Genomic DNA, 24,383 nt, shown 5'->3' with positions numbered 1-24,383 from the left:
TAGGCAGCATCAAGAAGCTGGGAAGATCAAGAAAAAAATTTTTCTTTAGAGCCTTCAGAAAGGAATTCTGCATTGATGATAACTTGAGTTTTAGCCCAGTGAGACCCATTTTTGACTTTAGAGTTTCAGCACTATAAGATAATACATTTGTGCTATTTTCAGCCACTAGATTTGGAGTGATATATCATAACAGAAATAGAAAACTAACAAACTCTCATATTTTCAGTTTCTAAAAACTTTGCCTTATTCCTGAATATTACCTTTTAGAGCATCCTATTCTCATTTCATGGATAACTTATTTTATCTTTAAGGATATTAAATACCAAGTGTGGGATCTTGCCTGGTGGTCCAGTGGCTGACTTTTCAGCACTTCCGATGCAGGAGGCCCAGGTTCAATCCCTGGTTAGTGAACTAGATCCCACAATCCACAACTAGGATCTCTTATGCCACAGGCTGCCAGGAAGATCAAAGATCCTGTATGTCACAGCTGTAAACTGGCACAGCCAAATGAATGAATATTTTAAATAAATATGAAGTGTGGTGTTTTCTTCTGATGGTCTATTTTCCCTAAAAATCCTTTCTTTCATTCTTTTTATTTCTTGTCTATTAGACTTTCCTCAAAAGTCTTTGACTGTGAATATATACTTAAGAGTGAAACACTAAAATGATGACTGAAAACTCTTTTTGCCTGAATAGACTTACTAACCACTGGGCATTACCACATCCAGGAACCTGGTCATCTCATTGGAAGGCTCCAAAATGCCAATATATGTGGTGTTTTTCTCTTTGGTCAGTTCCCCAGGGAGGTTTGACCCATCTTCTGTTTGAAGTATATCATGCCAGTAGCCAATACTCTGGCAGTCAAGTGGAGAAAGAAGATGGTGAATCTTTTTAAGATGCAAAGTGTTTGATATTTAGGGAATCAAAAACATCTTTGTTGCCCTAAAATTCTGCCAAAGTTTTAAACCATCTGAGACATTAAAGTCCAAATATCATCTTTTTCACTGATTGGTTAGAAGAGTAAGGCTTAGATGTAAGAGCCAAGCGACCTTGCTCAAATTCGCTGCCCTGTCTAGACCCTGGTCAGCATACTTGAGGGGAGTTTCAGGACTGCAGAGTAGGCTCCTTTACCTGTGATCACTGCCTCACACTGAGAAAGAAGAAAAAAGGCTGATGAGTTAGATCCATCCTCCCAGTCACAAAACAATGACCAACAATCAGGTAAATTCTCTCCTCCTCCATGAGAGAAAGGGAGAGAGAAATAGGGCAAGATGCCAAGAATGTTAGGACAGACCTTCCACATGCAACCTAAAAAGCAGGAACATACATTCTTCAATACAGATTTTCACTTACTCTAACTCATACCTCACCTGTACCTTGGATTTGTAGTCTCTTTCATTCAGCCTTTTTATAAAAGGTGACTTCTGCTGGGATGAGGAAATCTAAGGACCAATGTATCCATTACACACATTTTAAAGCAATCTTCCCATTTTCATTCCTACCCTGTTCAGATGACTGAATATTTTATGTGCCTAACTTTAACCATTTAATTAAGTTTATGTGCCTAAACATTTAATCCTAAATTTGGAGGCTCAAAACTATTAGGTGTTTTTAAAATACTCCCCTTATCCCTCCTTTTATGTAACTAGATTTCTGCTTTCTCACTCTTCTAAATTATTTAGCACCAATCCATCTGCATCCCATCATTCAAATTTTTATTGACATTTCTGTCTGCTGTCATATCCTTTCCCTTTGGTGTGTCCTTGATGTTTTATGCCTTTTAAAATGTGTTTACTGACATTTTGGCAATTTATTTTCAAAAGAAAGCATATCTTTAATCTACTGTGTACAACTGAAATTCCTTCTGTACTATTCTACATTTTCCAGTCTTTATACAATGAACACATATTCTTTGTATAACCACAAAAAAACACAATAAATGTTATTTTTAAGGAACTCAGAAAATTATAGTCTATTGAAAATTTCATCTCCACTCATTCTAAATGACTTTATTTATAATCTTCTTTTTCTAAAATTAATTTTGGGCATCTTTCATCTATATAAGTGGCCCAATTAGTCCATTTGCTAATTTAATTGTATTTTATTAAAAGGCAAATACTGTTTGCATAGGTGTTAATAAATTATTAGCACTTCTTACATAACACATATTGCACAGCTACTTTTCAAATTTAGAAAATGTAACAACTGAGCAAAATAGTGAGAAGACTAATGTATTATATTTTGAGTACAAATGTATATACATCATTATTAGTGCTTCATAGATGAGAAAATTGAAGGTCAGCAAGCTTAGATAACTCACCCAGGGTTTTTTATTCTAAACTCCATATATTTTACATTAATGCCACTTATTTCTGTAGATCAGTGTCTCATTTTTTCCCATAGATTATCTGAATATTCAACCAGAATTAACTATAGAAAAGTGCTACAACTATTTCATCAAAATGGGAAACTAAAACCTGTCTTTTCTTCTTTCTCGGCTCTTAAGAGTTGATATGAGAATGGAGGCACTATTAGTAAAACATTTTTTTAATCAAAAAAGGTTCTAGAATAATAGTCTAGCAAAATTTAACATAAGAATTGTTTCCAGGGTGGGGTGCACTGTAATTTGGTCTCTGTCTAGCACAGGTAAGACAGTAGAACTCCTTTACTGATAAAAGAGCCCCGTCTTGCGTTTTACTGATGCGCTTTAGGATTCAGCAGCTTCACTGTTCTCTCAGCCTCTATTATTATGCTTAATTTTAATGGATGAAAGGAGGATTTTGGTGTGGGTGGCTTGCTTCTTCTTTTTGTTGTTGTTAAATGTAGCAACAAACAATCAAATCAAAGGAAGAAAAATACAAAGAAAATGGTCGTGAATAAACAAAAAGGTCAGGACTCTAGTATTTAGTGCAATTTATGGGGAACTATTAACTACACCATGATTGGCAGATTTAACAGTACCTTCCACTCTCTTTTGCCAGTAACTATACAATTATTCCAGGTGTTGTAGTGGAATGACTCTATCAAATTTTATAGGATTAATCAGCATGTAAATGTTGGCAGGCTTCAGCCTCAGATCCGGACTTCAGGTGCAGCACTTAGAACAGGTGGAAAGAAATGCTTCTTCATTTTATTTTTCAAAGCAATTTATACACATTTATACACATTGTCCATACTTTTGTCCTGAAGCAGAGTTCATTTCATGACATTTACCCAGAATAACATCTTTTTAAAATGCACACACACAAAAAATCACCTGTGTACTAAAAGGTAAAAATGACCCCAGAATTTATGATGTGCCTAAGCATTACAATTCCACATTTTCTCTTTGAAATCTAGGAAAATACTTTAAACACTACTTCTTTTGGTTATAACTCCATAATATGTCATACATAGTAGTTTAAAAAGACAAGCATGGGCTTTATTACCTCCATCTGTCATATATTTCTTTAATGATGTCAAGGAGAGGTTCAAGAGGAATTTGGGACACTGTGTGAAGGTCATTGTCTGATTATATAACTATTTGGCATAAACTCTTTTGCTCATAAACTTCCAATGTCTCCTAATTGCCAACAGGAGTGACTTTCAAATATTTATTCTTGCTAAAAACAAGTTAAGCACTCTATCAGTAACAGTGGCTCACCATAGCAGGACTACTCAGTGTAGCTTAGTGATGAGGCATTTGGGGAGCAATAAAGTTTTTAAAAGTTCTCCTGGAAGTTTTGCTGCCTCTTCCCACTCTTGGCCCCAGGTGAGAAGTACTGGCCCTGAGTATAGAGATCAAACTTCTCAGTTTGCTTCTTAGATTTTAGCTTAACCTATCTACTCAATCTTACCTAAATCTCCTTCTTTAACATGAATTCCAATCAGACAGACTTCCCAGTTATTTATTCCTGCCCCTAGTATTTTTCTGTTAGTTTCCTTTCCAAATTTCAAAGTCTGGCCCAATCCTACCTTCCCTAAGATATTTACCTCTAGATTCTCCCAAACAACTGTGTTCCCTTTAATAGTCCTACTTGAATCCTTTATTTGATCACCAAGATGGGCAGATCCAGGGCACACTTAAAATGGACATTTTATGTTCTGTAAATACAGGGTTTATGGTCTTCCCTGACTAACTGATTTAGTAGCGCCATGACATGTATATGAAATGTCTTCTCCACTGGACTTCACTACCTTGGAGGAAGATGTTGTTACACATGACATTTTAATCTAACCCTTACCAGTGAGATTCAGTGCTGAAATGACTGGCTTAGTCTACATCTGGGGCCACTGTTCTTTTTCAACTGAAGATAATCATTATATTCTATTTAAAGTGAAGTTGCTCAGTCGTGTCCAACTCTTTCCGACACCATAGACTATACAGTCCATGGAATTCTCCAGGCCAGAATACTGGAGTGGGTAGCCTTTCCCTTTTCCAGGGGATCTTCCCAGATTTTATTAAAACTTCATTAAAATTTCAGCAAATTTATCAAACAACCCCAGGTCCTCATATGCCCAATATTAGTCATTAAGATAAATAATTCATTCAGAACATCAATTCTCAAAACATTTATTCTGAATATGTGCTATGCCCCATGAAATATACAAGGGAATCATAAGAGTTCCACCTTAAAGGACAAACAAGTAGGTGAAGTTAGAAGTAAACTGAGATATCCCTGAATTCCTTTATTCTGTGGGATCCAATAAGGTTTTTTGAGGAAAATGTAAGTAAATATAATCTGACCTGAATTTTAGGCTAGGGTTTTTGTTTTATTGTTATGTGCTGCTAGTGCAATAGAGAAAGAATATCTCTCAAACAGTACAATGGCCAACAGATAAGGGGAGAATGAGTCCAGAAAGTAGAAATACTAGAAGAGACATAACAATGTATCAAAATATGAATCCTCGTTTCCCATTTTTAGCTAAATTCCAGAACTGATTTAAAAAGAAACAATAGGGACTTCCCTGGTGGTACAGTGGATAAAAATCTGCCTGCCAATGCAGGGGACACGGGTTCCATCCCTGGTCCAGGAAGATTCCACATGCTGTGGGGCAACTAAGCCTGTGCACCACAACTTCCGAGCCCTCACACCCTAGAGCCTGTGCTCCGCAACAGGAGAAGCCATTGCAATGAGAAGCCGGCTCATCACAACTAGAGAAAACCTATGCACAGTAACGAAGACCCAGTGTAACCAAAAGTAAATAATTTACACACAAAAAAAGAAACAATATTAATATAGAGGGAACATACTCTGGAGGCTGAGATTGGATTCAGAAAGACACAGTGATACAGAAAAGTGATGAAAAGAATATGAGCTAGGCCTTGGTGATGCAGGGGGAAGAAGGTGATGGATAACAGAGGAACTCTGGAGCAGAACACAGTAGGCCTTGGCAATTGCTTGGTCTTTGAGGATCTTGCTCATTTAGATCATTTCTGGAGGCAATGGCTATCCCTTTTACAGGAACAACTCACTGAGCCAGAACTCAGCTTTTTGGCAGTCAATTATCAGGACAGAAGTCAAAAAAAGGCCTTTGGACCACTGTAATAGATTCCAGATACAAAAGCACAAAAAGTGCCAGAAGCACCAATACAATGTTGAAGGAAGAAAAGAACCAAGTCAAAGGACTGACACTACTGGACCTAAGACTTGCTATAAGCTACAGTAATCAAGACAGTGTGTACTGATGAAAGAAAAGACAAATAGGCCAATAGCACAGAATAGAGAGCCCAGAAATATACCTACATCTATACAGTCAATTAATCTTTGACAAAGGCGTGAAGGCAAATACAATGGAACAAAGACAGTCTGTTCAACAAATGGTGCTGGAACAAATGAATATTCACATGCAAAAAAATTAATCTGGACACAAGTGTTACACCCTTCACAAGAAATAAATCTAAAAAGATCATAGACCTAAATTTACAACAAAAAATTAGAAAACCCTTTAAAGATAACATAGGAGAAAACTGAGATAACCTTGGGTAGGGTGATAATTATTTAGATACAGTGTCAAAGGCACAGTCCATGAAAAGAAATCAATAAGCCAAATTTCGCTAAAATTAAAATTTTCTGCCCTGCAAAAGATACTGTCAAGAGAATGAAAAGACATGCCATCACATTGATAAAGAACTGTTATCCAAAATATCAAAGAACTCTCAAAAATAAGAAAACATGATTTTAAAAGGGATCAAATATCTTAACATTTACCTCAACAAAGATAGATAGATGGCAAATAAGCATATGAAAAGGTGCTCTATATCATACGTCCTCAGAGAAATGTAAGTGAAAAGGAGACATGACTATACACATATTAGAATGGCCAAATCCAGACACTGACAACATCAAATGCTGGCAATGAAATGGAGCAATAGGAACTCTCATTCATTGCTGATGGAAACATGAAGTGGTACAGTCACTTCCGGAGACAGTTTTGTTCTTTCTTACAAAGCTAAACACTTTCTCACCATACGATCCAGTGATTTTGCTCCGTGATATTTACCCAAAGGAGATGAAAATGTAACTTATTTTCACACAAAAACCTACATACTTAAGATTACAGTCACTCTACTCATAACTGCAAAACTTGGAAGCAACCAAGATGTCCTTTAGTAGGTGGATAAATGGTGGTACCATAATTATAACAAATGTACCACTTTGGCTTCCCTGGTGATGCAGTGGTTTAAAAAAAAAGTCCTTCTGCCAATGTAGGAGATGTAGGTTCTTTCCTGGGTCAGGAAGATCCTTTGCAGGAGGAAGTGGTAACCCTCCCCAACATTCTTGTCAGGATAATCCCAGGGACAGAGGAGCCTGGTGGGCTACAGTCCATGGGGTTGCAAAGAGTTGGACACAACTGAGCATACACACACACTTCAGCAAGGTAAGTTGATAACAGGGAAGGCTATGCATTTGTGAGCACAGGAAACACACAGGAAATTTCTGTACCTTAAGATAAATTTTGCTGTAAATCTAAACTACTCTAAAAAAAATCAATTAAAAAAATTAGAAGCTCTGCATGTACTGCATTAATTCCCTTTAGGAAGTACCATGAAAGTTCATATGAACAACCATGGACTTTTATTTATATCCACCAGGGAAGATGAGATTACACTGTTAAAAGATCTCAGTAGCTAAAGAAGCAAAAATGTATTCCTTGCCAGACATGTCCATTACCGGTTGACAGGATGACTCTGCTTCTATAGTCACTCAAAACCCAGTAGAAGAGTGTCTCATCTAGACACAGGCTTTCTGAATCACCACAATATGAGAAAAAAGAGAGTGAATTGCCTACAAACTTTTAAAATGTCCACCAAAACGACTTCCCTGGCAGTCCCATGGTTGAGAATACGTGCTTCCATTGCAGGGGCTGCAGGTTTAATTACTGGTTGTGGAATTAATATCCCACATGCCATGGGCTATGACCAAAAAATATAAGTAAATAAAAATAAATGCAAAATGTATACCAAGAAGTGACACACACCACTTTTGTTCACATTTCTCAGGTCAAGGCAAGTCTGATGATCACGCTTAGTTCAACAGATTAGGGAAGCATAATTTACCCATGTGTTTAGAAAAGAGAAGCTCAGGAAATATTCAAGTGGATAACATTCAACTGATATGAGAAAGTGCTATACATGAGTTATTAAACTGGATACACTACACAAACATAAAGTTGTAATGTTATTATACTATGATCCTATCATCTATGAACACTTAAAATGGCATTTAGTTGTTCTGCACATAGATAATAATCTCCTTGTTCTATATTTCTACTTAATGGAATGAGAAACACTCCATAAGGGGTCTTTGCTGACCCCAACCCCCAAGAGTGGGCTACATGCTCAAGGAGCTATCATAGTGCCCTGTATACTTCTATGTGGCACTGCCCATTATGCTATGTAATCAGCACCTCAAAGCAAGAACAAAGTCAAGGGCTTATTTAGGTTAACTGTTGACCAATTCCCAAAGTCCTCACATCTGACCACACTTTAAAGTCTGTTTGGTAGCCTACTGGCTCCGAGGACTACACCCTAGTGTTTGTGGCCCTTGGATTGTATACACTACACTTGAAGACTGAAATAACTGGATACTCGGGCTAATTTTTAAACAGTCCCTATTACTGAGACTAATAAATGATGCCATATTTGCTTAAATATTTTAGGCCTTAAAATGAGTCTTAGCTGCTATAATATAGAGTAAAGCAATTAAAAGATTCTAGCTAAAATAGTTAAATTGTTCATACCCATATTAGATCTCTTATTGTGTTGTGTGAGTTTTGGATATCTTGGTAAAGGTGACGAATTTTAAAGCTTGTGTTATATTTTTGAAGGGCATTTTTCAGGTTTACATTTTAAATGTATCTATAAACCAATTTAAAATTCCTTTAGACTAATTACACTGTCATACACCCCCTATTGGCTACATTTTAGAGTACTGGTTCTATAATTTTGAGAACATGGATGATAGTTTAAAATATTAAGCAAAACCTTCGTGCCTCATTTAAGCAGCACTTACATTGCTATATCAGACTGATCTAGGCAAGGCAGGAAATCCAGGATTTGATTGTGCTAAAAAGACACATCAAAATCCCAGAAAACACCAGAAAAATTTTCAAAGCCTTCTTTATTTCAACAGAAATCAAAGAATTCAATTTTTCTTCTTGGGGATTTGCTGTCTTTGGTCCTATTTAATTCTTGGAGAGTAACTTCTAGTTAATTGGTTAACTAACAATAGCCCAGAGGCAAAGTCCCTCATAACAAGCACATAAAAACAAAGGTTGTACATAGCAGAGAGTCATTGAAGAGTGACTTGTTAATCTTCACTAGAAATAATCCCTAATGCATACTTGTTCTGATCTTTCAAGTCTAATAGCCACTGTAAAATAGCTCCCCGTGTCCCTTTTGCACTTCAGTAAAGGAAGGTGAGAAGTGATCGGGGCTAGCAACTTAACCTGGCATCATGGCTGTTTGGCAGCAAGCAAACAGCCATGAACCGTCTGACCCTTCCTTATCTTTTCCTCCAATTCTTCATTCCCATTCTACCTTTTCTCAAATCAGCTAAATTTCCCAAAAGAGAATAAAAGGACTTTCTCATTTATTTAGAAAAGTGGAACATCTGCTGCTTCTTCATTTCCTTTCCAAGGCGGGGAAAACGTCATCAACTTTCCAGTAGAAACCTAGAATCTAGGTTTCAAGCCATGGCCTAATATATTCTCCTTCCTTCACTGGATGGAAGAACCCCTTTTGGATCCCACAAATATTATTTGAAAAAGAGTTTTCATGAACATAGCCATGACCACAGGAGAACATGCTCCTCTTGATCATCCTTCATAAAGCTGCCATCACATCCATCAGAAGAACAGGCTTCAAATGTCCTGCAGACGTTTTCCCTATGTCAATCCAGCTTCATAAATAATTGTATCCTCACAGACCTCAACAAAACTCTTGTTCGAAAAATGTTTCTAACCTGGGATGAAGATTCAGTATATCCATATAAAAACAACGAAAAGGATCCAGCTGACAGAGGTGATGTTCCTCTGGGTGAGCAGCCATCCAGCTAAGATCTGGTAACCACTTGACTTAAGGCAGCCCGAGTTATTTCTGCATCCTGGTGCTAGCTGACTACAAGACAAGACTGAGTTTCATTCTGCTTCTGTTGTTTGTTCAGCTGAAACTCCCACTCAGAATGCACCTTCCCTCTTTGTTCTGTGTAGCTAAGCTAACCAGTCAGTGGAAAAATCCGATGTGCAGTCTCTTCTAATCAGCTACTCAAGGGCAGAGATCATGCCTTTTATTTCTTCTTATTCCCCAGTGGCACCTAACATAGGTGGTCACACGGGAGATGATTTAGAATTGCTCTTAAAATATGCAAAAGAGCATGAGAGCACAGAGAGAAGTAGAGGGGGAGAAACTCAAACATTACTATTTTGAACTTTTATATATATATATATATATATATATATACACACACACACACACACACACACACACACATATATTAAATATAATAGTTTTAAATTATAAATTTTAGAACTATTTTTCCCTAAAATTGAACTCCCACCAATATCCAACCAGTCCCTTACTTTCCAGCAATGTCACATGTGTATAATTGTTTCTATAAACATGAACTTCTATCTCAAGAACAAATTGTAATAATCTGAAAAGAAATTAGAATGACAACTCTGCCAGAAAAACCTAAACCAAATTTGAGACTCACTTACATATTTCTTATAATCACTACTACATCCTTCTTATCTCATAGGTCTTCACATATCTTCTAAGATTTTAGAGCACTATTGGCAACATCAGTGCATACAATAATTCTTATCAACCAAACCTGTACCTCAGAAGATAATTCTGAAAATCTTCTTTGCAAAGCTCTTAAAAAAAAATAGCATTCTTTCTGTGGAATTCCAGGATGTTAATAAATGTTGCCCATAAAATGGGTGCCGTGATCATGTAAGTTTGAGAAACTTTGGTTAAAGTAACGTTATTAATTAATAAAGGTATTTATTGCCATCATTCTTAGAACTTTTAGTATGTTAAACTGCAGTGTGAATCACTAAGAGGAGGATATACAATACAGCATTTTAGAGAAGGAAATGGTAACCCACTCCAGTATTCTTGCTGGGAAAATTCCATGGACAGAGGAGCTGGCAGGCTAGAGTCGCAGAGAGTCGGACACAATTGAGCATAGCACAGCATCAAAAAAAAAATGTATGAAGTATCAATTGCTTGGAAGAAAATTACTTTTCTCACACATGCTACTGAAGTATATCTGTTTAAAGAGAAAAGTATACTTTATACTTGCATTACGTATGAATATGCATGTTAAGAGTATTAAGTAACTCAGTTTTTTAGGATGAAATTTAAAATAAATTACAAATTCTTAAGGTTATATAATTACATAGTAATGACACACTCTTGCTGCAGTATTAGATAGTAGAAAAGTGGACTGAGCACTAAACTAGGTGTTAGAAGACCTAAGTCCAGTTTTGTTCTTACTGATAAAGTAAAACTAATTTGTAAATAACTTTATTGATGTAATGGGAAATATGTGTGTAAAAACATTTGTAAAACTGAAGTTTCCATCCCATACTAAATGTTCATTTGAAGTTCAAGGCAGAAGTTATGGACCTGAAGGTGTCAGATTTTGTGTGATAATTGAAATTTTTGCACCTTTTAAGTCCTACTGTATTCATATTTAAACTGCTATTTTACCAAAACAAATTTGATTTTTTTATATATAGCAAATCATAAGATGAACCTCTCATTTTCCTCCAAACAAGACTACAGTATCCAATAACTTTCAACAGTTTTTCCTTATTTCTTTCTATTAATTTTTATTGGACTATAATTGCTTTGCCAACAAAGACATTACTTTGCCAACAAAGGTCCGTCTAGTCAAGGCTATGGTTTTTCCAGTGGTCATGTATGGATGTGAGAGTTGGACTATAAAGAAAGCTGAGGGCCGAAGAATTGATGCTTTTGAGCTGTGGTGTTGGAGAAGACTCTTGAGAGTCCCTTGGACTGCAAGGAGATCCAACCAGTCCATCCTAAAGGAGATCAGTCCTGAATATTCATTGGAAGGACTGATGCTGAAGCTGAAACTCCAATACTTTGGCCACCTGATGTGAAGAACTGACTCACTGGAAAAGACCCTGATGCTAGGAAAGATTGAAAACAGGACGAGAAGGGGACAACAGAGGATGAGATGGTTGGATGGCATCACTGACTCAATGGACATGGGTTTGGGGAGACTCCAAGAGTTGGTGATGGACAGGGAGGCCTGGCCTGCTGCAGTTCATGGGGTTGCAAAGAGTTGGACACAACTGAGCGACTGAACTGATGATTGTTTTACAATGTTGTATTATTTTCTGCCATACCGCAAATGGAATCAGCTATACATATACATGTATTTCCTCTTTTTTTGGATTTCCTTCCCATTTAGGTCACCACAGATCATTGAGTTTCCTGAGCTATATAATAGGTTCTCATTTTCAATCTTTTCAAAAATTAAAAAAGGAGTAAAATAAATTCATTCCCCTCTGATTTAGTCTAAGAGAGATGTGAAATATACCTAACGTGAGTATCAGTAAGGATTTTTCATCATCAATTCAGTGAAAATATTTATGACAATAACTTCAGAGAAATATTCTTTAAACTTTCAATCCACAATATCCTGGGATGATGCATCAAAAGTCTGTTGGAAACAAAAGTTCAAATTTGTAGTGGCATGTGGATACCTGTTTTTCTCAGCAAAATAATTCAGCCATTGTAATTATTTTTAACAGAATTGGGCTTCACACTGTGGGATAATGAGCTGGAAAATGTATTTGTTTTAAATAAAGGCATTTTCACACTACAAGAACACACAAACATCTACAAAACCCAAATGCGCCCGTCCAGCGTGCCTGGTAAAAGAGCCAATTTGATGTTATTTCCAACTGTGTAGAAATAATTTGCTACAAATTCAGACTACAATGCAAACAGGTGCTTCTTGAAAGAAACCCCATGAGTCTGGAATTGCCAAGGGCTGGGACAGCTGGGAAAGATGAAGATGTTCTCTTTTAAATGGAACCCAAGCCTCTGGAGACTGTTTAGGTCCTGACTACAAGTGTTACCTTCCAGTTGGTCATTCATGATCATAAGAGCAGCTGGCCCCTCAAATTACCCTTCACATTTCACTAAAGCTGTGGATTTGTACTAGCAACAGTCACATGTTACATTGAGAATGTGTGGGAAGGTAATTTCCAAACAAGCCCCAGGAGAGCAGATAAGGGACATAAGATGCAATAACCTTCACTTTAAAACTACAGCTTCACCATATGAATCAAATAAAGAGACAAAGATGAGGCCAAGGGAGAGAAGGGTGGAATGGGAAGACAGGAAAGTATCGATGGAACAACTGTAATGAGATAGGAAGGGGGTGAGGTGGGAATTGAATTATGCAGCACAAACGAATGATAAAAAGAATATAATTCAAAAAAGGAATTAGAAATTATCTTAGGTTTCAAGGGTAAATTTTCAGGAGTGCAAAACTAATCTAAGGGTACAATATTTACACTAGTCTTGTTACTGAAACTCAAGTCCCTGTGCCCGACCCACAGAGAGGTCAAACTATACCAAAACATCAGAATTTGGAGCAGAAGAAGGTTTATTAAAGGGCCCTGCAAGGAGATGGGTTTCCCTGGTGGCTCAATGGTAAAGAATCCACCTGTCAATGCAGGAGACACAAGAGACGTGGGTTCGATCCTTAGACTGGGAAGATTCCCTGGAGGAGGAAATGGCAACTCACTCCAGTATTCTAGCCTGGGAAATCCCATGCACAGAGGAGCCGGGAGGGCTACAGTCCATGGGGTCGCAAACGGTCGGACACACTGAGAGACTGAGCACACACATGCCAGGAGATGGATGGCTCATGCTTGAAAGCTTCCACGCTCCCTGAAAGCTTTCAGCAAAGCCCTTTTTCCAGCAAAGGTGAGGGAGGGGTGTAGTTAGCTGTTACAAACTTCTTGATGTCAGATCCTTTGTTCTGGAGGTCAGGTCATGGTCAGGTAATGATGTTCCTGTAAATCTCTACCAAACAAATGTTATTCCCTGTTCTGACAAGAAAGAGCAGGGTCTCAAGACAAAACTTTCACCCTCTGAGGCCCAGGGCCCGGCTAAGAGGAAGCAGATCTCAGTTGGCGGCTCCCTCAGGGCCAGGTCCCCAGACCCTGCCCAGCTGTCATCACTGAGGGAGCAAAGCGCTCAGGACTCAACCGACCCTCAGGCTCTTCAAGCTGCCCAATAGGGGAGGGGTGGTAGGTCCCACAGACTGTGACCCAGGCATTCAGCTGCTGTTAATCAGTCACGAAGCGGGGATGGAGGAGAGGTTCACCGCCACCTCAAGCCCTGGGCCCAGCCAGTGGGTGAGGGCTCCGGAGCGCTACAGGACACAGCGTCCAGTCTGTTTCCTGGGGCCCCCAGCTCACCTACTGGCCTGAAAGCCGGTAAGCTGGAGGAACCAGGGGCGAAGGCCGGGATTCGCTTCTTACCTCACTCTCCACTTGACGAGGGACAGACAGTCCAACAGTTGATTGAATCCGCCCACTAACGGTTGCTCCTTGACAGTTGGTTGCTTGTGGGCGGGGCCTGCTGAGGCACCGACCAATGACTGAGTTGGACCCGTTGCCTGGTAACAGGGTGAAGAGTAATAGCGATCAGTGAGGAACCCCTGGGTGCTAAGAGCCGCTGTATTTGTGCTGTTTCAGTACTACGTACAAATGGATGTGGAATATTTTGCCATCTGTGTCGCTGACCAACGGGCTATACACAGATCAGGAGTTTCAAATGACTCTCTCCTTGGATTTGGCTAATTGGCTAAAGAGGCTCACAGAACTCAGAGAAACTTTTTTTCTCGTTAGATTATCAGTTCATTACGAAAGGATATAACTCAAAAGCAGTCAGATGGAAGAGATGCACAAACCAAGTTCTGTTTGGTAGGGGTGTGGAACTTCCTTCCCTACCCTCTCCAGGTGTGTCACCCTGCCCATGTCTCCACCAGCTCACCACTCCAGCCCCTCACCACTGCTCTCAGAACCCTGCCTCTCCCCTCTCCAGAGGTTGGGGAGTGGGGGTAGGAATGGAAAGTTTGGACCCTCTAATCACTTGGTCAGTTCCCCTGGCAACTAGCCTCAATCCTTAAGAGAATTAGGGGCATTCCAAAAGTTACCTCAGTAACATAAGTTCTCTCTCATCACTTGGGAAATTCAAGGAGGTAACTGCTAGCAATGAGATCAAATACCAAATATGTATTACTTTTTACAAATCATAATATCACAGGATTCCTTCTACTAGTCCTCTAAAAGAATCCTTTGTCACTAAAAATGGGTATGTCAACAGAGGAATGTAGTCTGAAGCTCAAAAGGAAGTCATCAGTACAAACAGAACTTCTCCAGAATACACAATGTGTTCTGACCAGATTATCAGCAAGAACTTTTCAGGTAATAAAGAAACCCAGGACTTCCCTGGTGGCCCAGTGGTTAAGAATCTGCCTTGCAATGCTGGGGACACAGGTTTGATCCCTGGGCAGGGAACTAAGATCCCACATGCCTCGGGGAAACTAAGCCTGCATGCCTCAATTACTGAGCCTGCATGCCTAGAGCCTATGCTCTGAAATAAGAGAAGCCACCGCAATGAGGCACCCGTACACTGCAAGAAAGAGTGGCCCCCACTCATCACAACTAGAGTAAGCCTGAGACCAGCAACAAAGACCCAGTGCAGCCAAAAAAAAGAAGTCCAAGAATGTAGTTGAAAATATCCCAAACTTCCACCAAAATCCACTTTTCAAAATCCATTTAACACTCAAAGGGGAAGGCAAAATTGTTTAAGGCAACTGTTAGCAGAGGCTATGAGTCATATTTTCGGCTTGGTGTTCACATGATTAATTTTTATACCACCCAAGTGTTGAAACAAATATAATGAAGTCAACTTTAAGTGCCATATACAGGGAGAACTTTTCCCTTTATCTTACATTGTGCCAAACATATAAAAATTACTTGGTTGTACAGAAATGACTTTTACTAAATTTAGTTTAATTGAAAATTCTGATAGCTGAACTAACACATATGCAGCAAACATATTCCTTCTAAAATTAATGTCACTCTCTCTGGGATTTCTTAATCATTTTGGAGAAAAAAGCCATGGTTCTGTGATGCAAATCATGTGATTTCATTTTAAATTTAAAAATATGGCTTTCATTATTTTGTATATTCTGTTAAAGAAAAACACTATTTATGTTCTTTAATACTTAAGGTATTTATTTTTTAAAGATTTTTTTAGTCAAAATAAGGGATGGCAAACTTTACCAAATGCAGAAATGTCTTGTTCCCTCCAAGGAATGAAAGGCCTTTGTACCTTATAATAAAAATCATCATTTCCTTGTATTTACCCCTCAGAGAATGAGGCACACAGTGAACACTACTACCTCAATCAGCAGCTAGAATTTGTCCTTGGCAAACAAAAGGTCTTTAAAAGTGATTTCTGCTCACAATATTAAAGAGGATTACATTTTAAATAAGAACATTTTCAATTATAGCATTCTATCCTTCTAGCAAGGTTCTGACTTGTTTGCACAAACAAATGGAGATTCTTATTTATGTATTTCTATAAAATAGGCATCTAGAGGGAAGGGAGATTTATCTGGTAAGCCCCCCAAAAGGAGGAAATAATGCAATTTAGCTGCTCAGTATTCTAACTTGCTTTGTTAAAACCTGAGTTTCTCATTGCGTCAAATTGCCTACTTCCATGATATTCACAGGAATTTTATGCAGACAGAAGATAAACAGAACATTTGAGGTTCGATTCATTCAGTGAAGGAAAAACTTGCTAATTGCTTTTTCTTTTATAGATTATTATTTTTTAGTTACACAGGCAATATTACACAAGTCTCAGTAGAGAGGTATAAATTTTATGAAAAATGAAAACTCCATTTTTCTCCCCCATACCCACCAAATTCTATTCCTCTCTTCAAAAAATTATCTTCAATTATTAAAGATTATTTTATCTCTTCTTTGGTTGTTAATTTCTAATCTTACTGCACCATGATCAGAGAACATGGCCTGAACTATTTCTGTTTTCTGGCATACACCCAAACTGGAGGGGATGGGAGCTCTATTTGTTGTTGTTCAGTTGCTCAGTCATGTCCGACTCTGCGACCGATAGATTGCAGCACCACAGGCTTCCCTGTCCTTCACAATCTCCCGGAGTTTGCTTAAACTTATTTCCATTGAATCGGTGATGCCATCCAACCATCTCATCCTCTGTCATTCCCTCCTCCTCCTGTCTTCAATCTTTCCAAGTACCAGGGTCTTTTCTAATGAGTCAGCTCTTCACAGGGCTTCACTCATAGCTGAGTCAGTAAAGAATCTGCCTGCAGTGCAGGAAACCCAGGTTTGATTCCTGGGTCAGGATGATCCCTGTAGAAGGAACTGGCAACCCACTCCAGTATTCTTGCCTGAAAAATCCCATGGGCAGAGAGCCTGGCAGGCTATAGTCCATGAGGTGGCAAGGTTGGACACAACTTAGCGACTAAACCAACCAACCAACAGCTCTTCACATCAGGTGCCCAAAGTATTGGAGCTACTGTTTCAGCATCAGCCCTTCCAATGAATATTCAGGGTTGATTTCCTTTAGGATTGACTGCTTGGATTTCCTTGCAGTCCAAGAGACTCCCAAGAGTCTTCCCCAACATCACAGTTCAAAAGCATCAATTCTTCGGTCTTCAGCCTTTTTATGGTCCAGTTCTCACATCCATAACATGACTACTGGCAAAACCATAGCATTGACTATATGGACCTTTGTCGGCAGAGTAATGTCTCTGCTTTTTAATACACTGTCTAGGTTTGTCATAGCTTTTCTCCCAAGGAGCAAGCATCTTTTAATTTCATGGCTGCAGTCACCATCTACAGTGATTTTGGAACTCAAGAAGATAAAGTCTGTCACTATTTCCATTGTTTCCCCCATCTATTTGCCATGAAGTGATGGGACCAGATGCCATGACCTTAGTTTTGTGAATGTTGAATTTTAAGCCAGATTTTTCACTTGTCTATTTCACTCACCTTCATCAAGAGGCTCCTTAGATCCTCTTTGGTTTCTGCTATAAGGGTGGTGGCATCTGCATATCTGAGGTTATTGATATTTTTCCTGGCAATCTTGGTATCTGAGGTAATCTGGGGTTATTGATATTTCTCCTGGGAATCTTGATTCCAGCTTGTACTTCATCCAGCCTTGCATTTCACATGATGTGCTCTGCATATAAATTAAATAAACAGGGTGACAATATAGTCTTGACGTACTCCCTTCCCAATCTGGAACCAGTCTGTTGTTCCATGTCCAGTTCTAACTGCTGCTTCTTGACCTGCATACAAGTTACGCAGGAGGCAGGTAAAGTGGTCTGGTATTCCCATCTCTTGAAGAATTTTTCATAGTTTGTTGTGATCCACACAAAGGATTTAGAGTATCCAATGAAGCAGAAGTAGATGTTTTTCTGAAATTCTCTTGATTTTTTATGATCCAATAGATGTTGGCAATTTGATCTCTGGTTCCTCTGTCTTTTCTAAATCCAGCTTGTACATCTGGAAGTTCTCGATTCAGTTACTGTTGAAGCCTAGCTTGGAGAATTTTGAACATTACTTTGCAAGCATGTGAAATGAGTGCAATTGTGTGGTAGTTTGAGCATTCTTTGGCATTACCCTTCTTTGGCACTGGAATGAAAACTGACCTTTTCCAATGCTGTGGCCACTGCTGACTTTTCCAAATTTGCTGGCATACTGAGTGAAGCACTTTCACAGCATCATCTTTTAGGACTTGAAATAGCTCAGCTGAAATTCTATCACCTCCACAAGCATCATTCCTAGTGATGCTTCCTAAGGCCCACTTGACTTCACTCTCCAAGATGTCTGGCTCAAGAGGAGTGACCACACAATCATGGTTATCTGGGTCATGAATATCTTTTTTGTATAGTTCTGTGTATTCTTGCAACCTCTTCTTAATATCTTCTGCTTTTGTTAGGTCCATACCATTTCTGTCTTTTATTGTGCCCATCTTTGCATGAAATATTCCCTAGGTGTCTCTAATTTTCTTGAAGAGATCTCTAGTCTTTCCCATTCTAATTTTTTCCTCTATTTCTTTGAATTGTTCACTTAGGAAGCCTTTCATATCTATCCTTGTGTTCTTTGGAACTCTGCATTCAGATGGTTATATCTTTCCTTTTCTCCTTTGCCTTTTGCTTCTCTTCTTTCTCAGCTATTTGTAAGGCCTCCTCAGATAACCATTTTACCTTTTTGCATTTCTTTTTCTTAGGGATGGTTTTGATCACCACCTCCTGTACAATGTCACAAACCTCCATCCATAGTTCTTCAGGCACTCTATCAGATGTAATCCTTTGAATCTATTTGTTACTTCCACTGTATAATCATAACGGATTTGATTTAGGTCATATCTGAATAGCCTAGTGGTCTTCCCTACTTTCTTCTTCAATTTAAGTCTGAATTTTGTAGTAAGGAGTTTGTGATCTGAGGCACAGTCAGCCACTGGTCTTGTTTTTGCTGACTGTATAGAGCTTTTCCATCTTTGGATGCAAAGAATATAATCAATCTGATTTCAGTATTGACCATCTGGTGATGTCCATGTGTAGGGTCTTCTCTTGTGTTGTTGGAAGAGGGTGTTTGCTATGACCAGTGTGTTCTCTTGGCAAAGTCTGTTAGCCTTTGCCCTGCTTCATTCTGTACTCCAAGGCCAAACTTGCCTGTTACTCCAGGTATCTCTTGACTTCCTAATTTTGTTTCCAATCCCCTGTGATGAAAAGGACACATTTTTGGGGTTAGTTCTAGAAGGTCTTGTAGGTCTTCATAGAACCATTCAAATTTAGCTTTGGTGTTAGTGGTTGGGGTATAAACTTGAATTACTGTGATATTGAATGGTATGACTTGGAAACAATCCAAGATCATTTTGTCATTTTCGAGATTGCTCCCAAGTAATGCATTTTGGGAGTCAGTAGGGTCTTGGCACGGCGGCCGCAAGAGACCACACAGAAGCACAGCGGAGAGGAGCTACCCCTCACCCAAGGTATAGAAGCAAGGTCTGATGCTATAGAGAGCAATATTGCATAGGAACCTGGAATGTTAGGTCTATGAATCAAGGCAATTTGGGAGTGGCCAAACAGGAGATGGCAAGAGTGAACGTCAGCATTCTAGGAATCAGCGAAATAAACTGGACTGGAATGGGTGAATTTAACTCAGATGACCATTATATCTACTACTGTGGGCAGGAATCCCTTAGAAGAAATGGAGTAGCCATCATGGTCAATAAAAGAGTCCGAAATGCAGTACTTGGATGCATCTCAAAAACGACAGAATGATCTCTGTTTGTTTCCAAGGAAAACCATTCAATAGCACAGTAATCCAAGCCTGTGCCCCAACCAGTAATGCTGAAGAAGCTGAAGCTGAATGGTTCTATGAAGACCTACAAGACCTTTTAGAACTAACACCCAAAAAAGATGTCCTTTTCATTATAGGGGATTGGAATGCAAAAGTAGGAAGTCAAGAAACACCTGGAGTAACGGGCAAATTTGGCCTGTGGAGTACGGAATGAAGTAGGGCAAAGGCTAGTAGAGTTTTGCCAAGAGAACGCAATGGTCATAGCAAACACCCTCTTCCAGTAACATAAGAGAAGACTCTACACATGGACATCACCAGATGGTCAACACCAAAATCAGATTGATTATATTCTTTGCAGCCAAAGATGGAGAAGCTCTATATAGTCAGCAAAAACAAGACCAGGAGCTGACTGTGGCTCAGATCATGAAGTCCTTATTGCCAAATTCAGACTTAAATTGAAAAAAGTAGGGAAAACCACTAGACTATTCAGGTATGACCTAAATCAAATCTCTTATGACTATACAGTGGAAATGACAAATAGATTTAAGGGACTAGATCTGATAGACAGAGTGCCTGAAGAACTATGGATGAAGGTTTGTGATATTGTATAGGAGACAGGGATCAAGACCATCCCCATGGAAAAGAAATGCAAAAAAGCAATAAGGCTGTCTGAGGAGGTCTTACAAATAGGTGTGAAAAGAAGAGAAGAGAAAAGCAAAGGAGAAAAGGAAAGATATTCCCATTTGAATGCAGAGTTCCAAAGAATAGCAAGGAGAGTTAAGAAAGCCTTCCTCAGCAATCAATGCAAAGAAAATAGAGAAAAACAACACAATGGGAAAGACTAGAGATCTCCTCAAGTAAATTAGAGATACCAAGGGAACATTTCATGCAAAGATGAGCTTGATAAATGACAGAAATGGTATGGACCTAACTGAAGCAGAAGATATTAAGAAGAGGTGGCAAGAATACACAGAAGAACTGTACAAAAAAGATCTTCACGACCCAGATAATCACAATGGTGTGATCACTCACCTAGAGCCAGAAATCCTGGAATGTGAAGTCAAATGGACCTTAGGAAGCATCACTATGAACAAAGCTAGTAGATGTGATGGAATTCCAGTTAAGCTATTTTAAATCTTGAAAGATGATGCTGTAAGTGCTGCACTCAATATGCCAGCAAATTTGGAAAACTCAGCAGTGGCCACAGGACTGGAAAAGGTCAGTTTTCATTCCAATCCCAAAGAAAGGTAATGCCAAAGAATGCTCAAACTACCGCACAATTGCACTCATCTCACATGCTAGTAAAGTAATGCTCAAAATTCTGCAAGCCAGGCTTCAGCAATACGTGAACTGTGAACTTCCAGATGTTCAATCTGGTTTTAGAAAAGGCAGAGGATCCAGAGATCAAATTGCCAACATCCGCGGGATCATCAAAAAAGCAAGAGAGTTCCAGAAAAACATCTATTTCTGCTTTATTGACCATGCCAAAGCCTTTGATTGTGTGGATCACAGTAAACTGTGGAAAATTCTGAAAGAGATGGGAATATCAGACCACCTGACCTGTCTCTTGAGAAACCTGTATGCAGGTCAGGAAGCAACAATTAGAATTGGACATGGAACAACAGACTGGTTTCAAATAGGATAAGGAATATGTCAAAGCTGTATGTTGTCACCCTGCTTATTTAATTTATATGCAGAGTACATTATAAGAAATGCTAGGCTGGAAGAAGCACAAGCTGGAATCAAGATTGCTCGGAGAAATATCAATAACCTCAGATATGCAGATGACACCACCCTTATGGTAGAAAGTGAAGAGGAACTAAAGAGCCTCTTGATGAAAGTGAAGGAGGAGAGTGAAAAAGTTGGCTTAAAGCTCAGCATTCAGAAAACTAAGATCATGGCATCTGGTCCCATCACTTCATGGGAACTAGATGGGGAAACAGTGGAAACAGTTTCAGACTTTTTTGGGGGGGCTCCAAAATCACTGCAGATGGTGATTGCAGCCATGAAATTAAAAGACGCTTACTCCTTGGGAGGTAAGTTATGACCAATCTAGACAGCATATTAAAAGCAGAGACATTACTTTGCCAACAAAGGTCCATCTAGTCAAGTCTATAGTTTTTCCAATGGTCATGTATGGATGTGAGATTTGGATGGTGAAGAAAGCTGAGTGCCAAAGAATTGATGTTTTTGAACTGTGGTGTTGGAGAAGACTCTTGAGAGTCCCTTGGACTGCAAGGAGATCCAACCAGTCCATCCATCCTAAAGGAGATCAGTCCTGGGTGTTCATTGGAAGGACTGATGTTGAAGCTGAAACTCCAATACTTTGGCCACCTCATGCAAAGAGTTGACTCATTGGAAAAGACCCTAATGCTGGGAGGGGTTGGGGGCAGGAGGAGAAGGGGACGATAGAGGACGAGATGGCTGGATGGCATCGCCGACTTGATGGACATGAGTTTGAGTAAACTCTGGGAGTTGGTGAAGGTCAGGGAGGCCTGGCATGCTGTGATTTATGTGGTTGCAAAGAGTTGGACACGACCTAGCAACTGAACTGACTGAATGCATTTTGGCCTCTTGCTGACTATGAGGGCTACTCCATTTCTTCTAAGGGATTCTTGCCCACAGTAGTAGATATAATAGTCATCTGAGTTTAATTCGCCCATTCCGGTCCATTTTAGTTCACTGATTCCTAAAATGTCAATGTTCACTCTTGCCATCTCCTCTTTAACCACTTCCAATTTACTTTGTTCATGGACCTAACAGTCCAGGTTCCTATGCCATATTATCCTTTACAGCATCAGACTTGACTTCCATCATCAGTCACATCCACACCTGAGCATTGTTTTCGCTTTGGTTCAGCCTCCTCATTCCTTCTGGAGCTATTTCTCTGCTCTGCTCTTTTCCAGTAGTATATTGGGCACCTACTGACCCAGGGAATCCATATTTCAGGGCCATATCTTTTTGCCTTTTCATATTGTTCATGGGGTTCTCAAGGCAAGAATGCAGAAGTGGTTTGCCACTCCCTTCTCTAGTGGACCACATTTTGTCAGAACTCTCCACCATGACCCACCCATGCTGGGTGGCTCTACACATTATGGCTCGTGGTTTCACTGAGTTAGATGAGGCTGTGATCCTAGTGATCAGTTTGGTTAGTTTCCTAACCAAATTGTGGTTTTCATTTTGTCTGCTCTTTGATGGGTGAGGATAAGAGGCTTATGGTAGCTTCCTGATGGGAAGGACTGGTTGTGGGGAAAACTGGGTCTTCCTCTGGTGGGCAATGCCATGCTCAGTAAACCTTTAATCCAATTTTCTGTTAATGGGTGGGGCCTGTTCCCTCTCTGTAGTTTGGCCTGAGGCCAAACTATGGCAGGGGTAATGGCAGTAACTGCAACCTCCTACAAAAGGTCTTATACCAGCATGCTGCAGGTCCCAGTACTGCTGTAGTCAGTGCCCCTGACCCACACCTCTGCCAGAGACTCACATAGGATTCTTGCTCTGTATCCTGAGGGGTCACTGCTCCCTTCTGCTGGGTCCTGGTATGCACAAAGTTTTGCCGTGCCTCCAAGAGTCTGTTTCCCCAGTCCTGTGAAAGGTCTATAATCAAATCCCACCGGCCTCCAAAGGCAAATTCCCTGGGAGTTCTCAGTCCCTTTGCTGGATCCACAGGTTGGAAAATCTGTTTGGAGCCCTAGAACTTTTGCAACAGTGCGAGAAGTTCTTTGGCATAACTGTTCTCCAGCTTATGGGTCATCTGCTCAGAGGCTCTATAGTAGAGCTAATGGCAACTTCCTCCAAGAGGACTAATGCCATCCTCCATGCCTCCCAGGTCTGCTGCAGCCAGAGCCCCTGTCCCCACAGCAAGTCACTGCTGACCCATGCCTCTGCAAGAGACCCCCAGATACTCAAAGGCAGGTCTGGCTCAGTCTCTTGTAGAGGTCACTGTCCATCCCCTGGGTCCTGGTACACAAAAGGGCCCTCCAAGTGTCTCTGGAAGGTCTGAGAGCTGGGAGCTCTATTAACGGTTATTTTTTCTTTTGGCATATTTTATCATGAAAAGGATGTGGATTTTCTATACGTAGGTTAAAAAGATAGAGGCAGTGATAGAGATAGCTTAGATCAAGCTTGTAACTTTTTATTGAAATTTTACTTATTTTTATTTATTATTTTCCAATTGCTCTTTCAAATTCTGAGAGAAATATATTGTTTCCAACTGTGATTTCAGATAAGTTACTCTTTGTACTTTTTAAGCAGCTTTTTCTTCATGGTTATTGTATCTTCTCAGTGAGCTATTCATATAAAATACCCCTTTTGTTTATCAGATATTTTTGGCTTTAAATCTGCTTTTTGATGTCTTGCCATAAATGCTTTAGTTTTGTTGGACTGTTTTGCATATGCGTTTTTTCAGCCTTTCTATACCATTTTGTTTTAGTGTTGATTCTAAAACATACCTAAATATTGTTGTTTACCCAATGTGAAAATCT

At 39.4% G+C, this 24,383-nt stretch overlaps 1 long non-coding RNA gene across 1 annotated transcript in view; it reads right to left on the bottom strand.

Moving 5' to 3' along the window:
• LOC139038726 (uncharacterized) overlaps positions 1-14,126 on the bottom strand; it is a 115,337-nt gene extending 101,211 nt beyond the window's left edge. The window contains exon 1 of the long non-coding RNA XR_011491837.1: positions 14,020-14,126. This is a non-coding gene — a long non-coding RNA (uncharacterized lncRNA). The remainder of the gene's footprint in view (positions 1-14,019) is intronic.
• Positions 14,127-24,383: the final 10,257 nt, after the last annotated feature.

This window comes from Odocoileus virginianus, chromosome 16 (assembly GCF_023699985.2).
Source record: "Odocoileus virginianus isolate 20LAN1187 ecotype Illinois chromosome 16, Ovbor_1.2, whole genome shotgun sequence".
Taxonomy (NCBI): Eukaryota; Metazoa; Chordata; class Mammalia; order Artiodactyla; family Cervidae; genus Odocoileus; species Odocoileus virginianus.
Note: the sequence above shows the minus strand (reverse complement) of the source record. Positions and strands in the feature narration are given on the sequence as shown.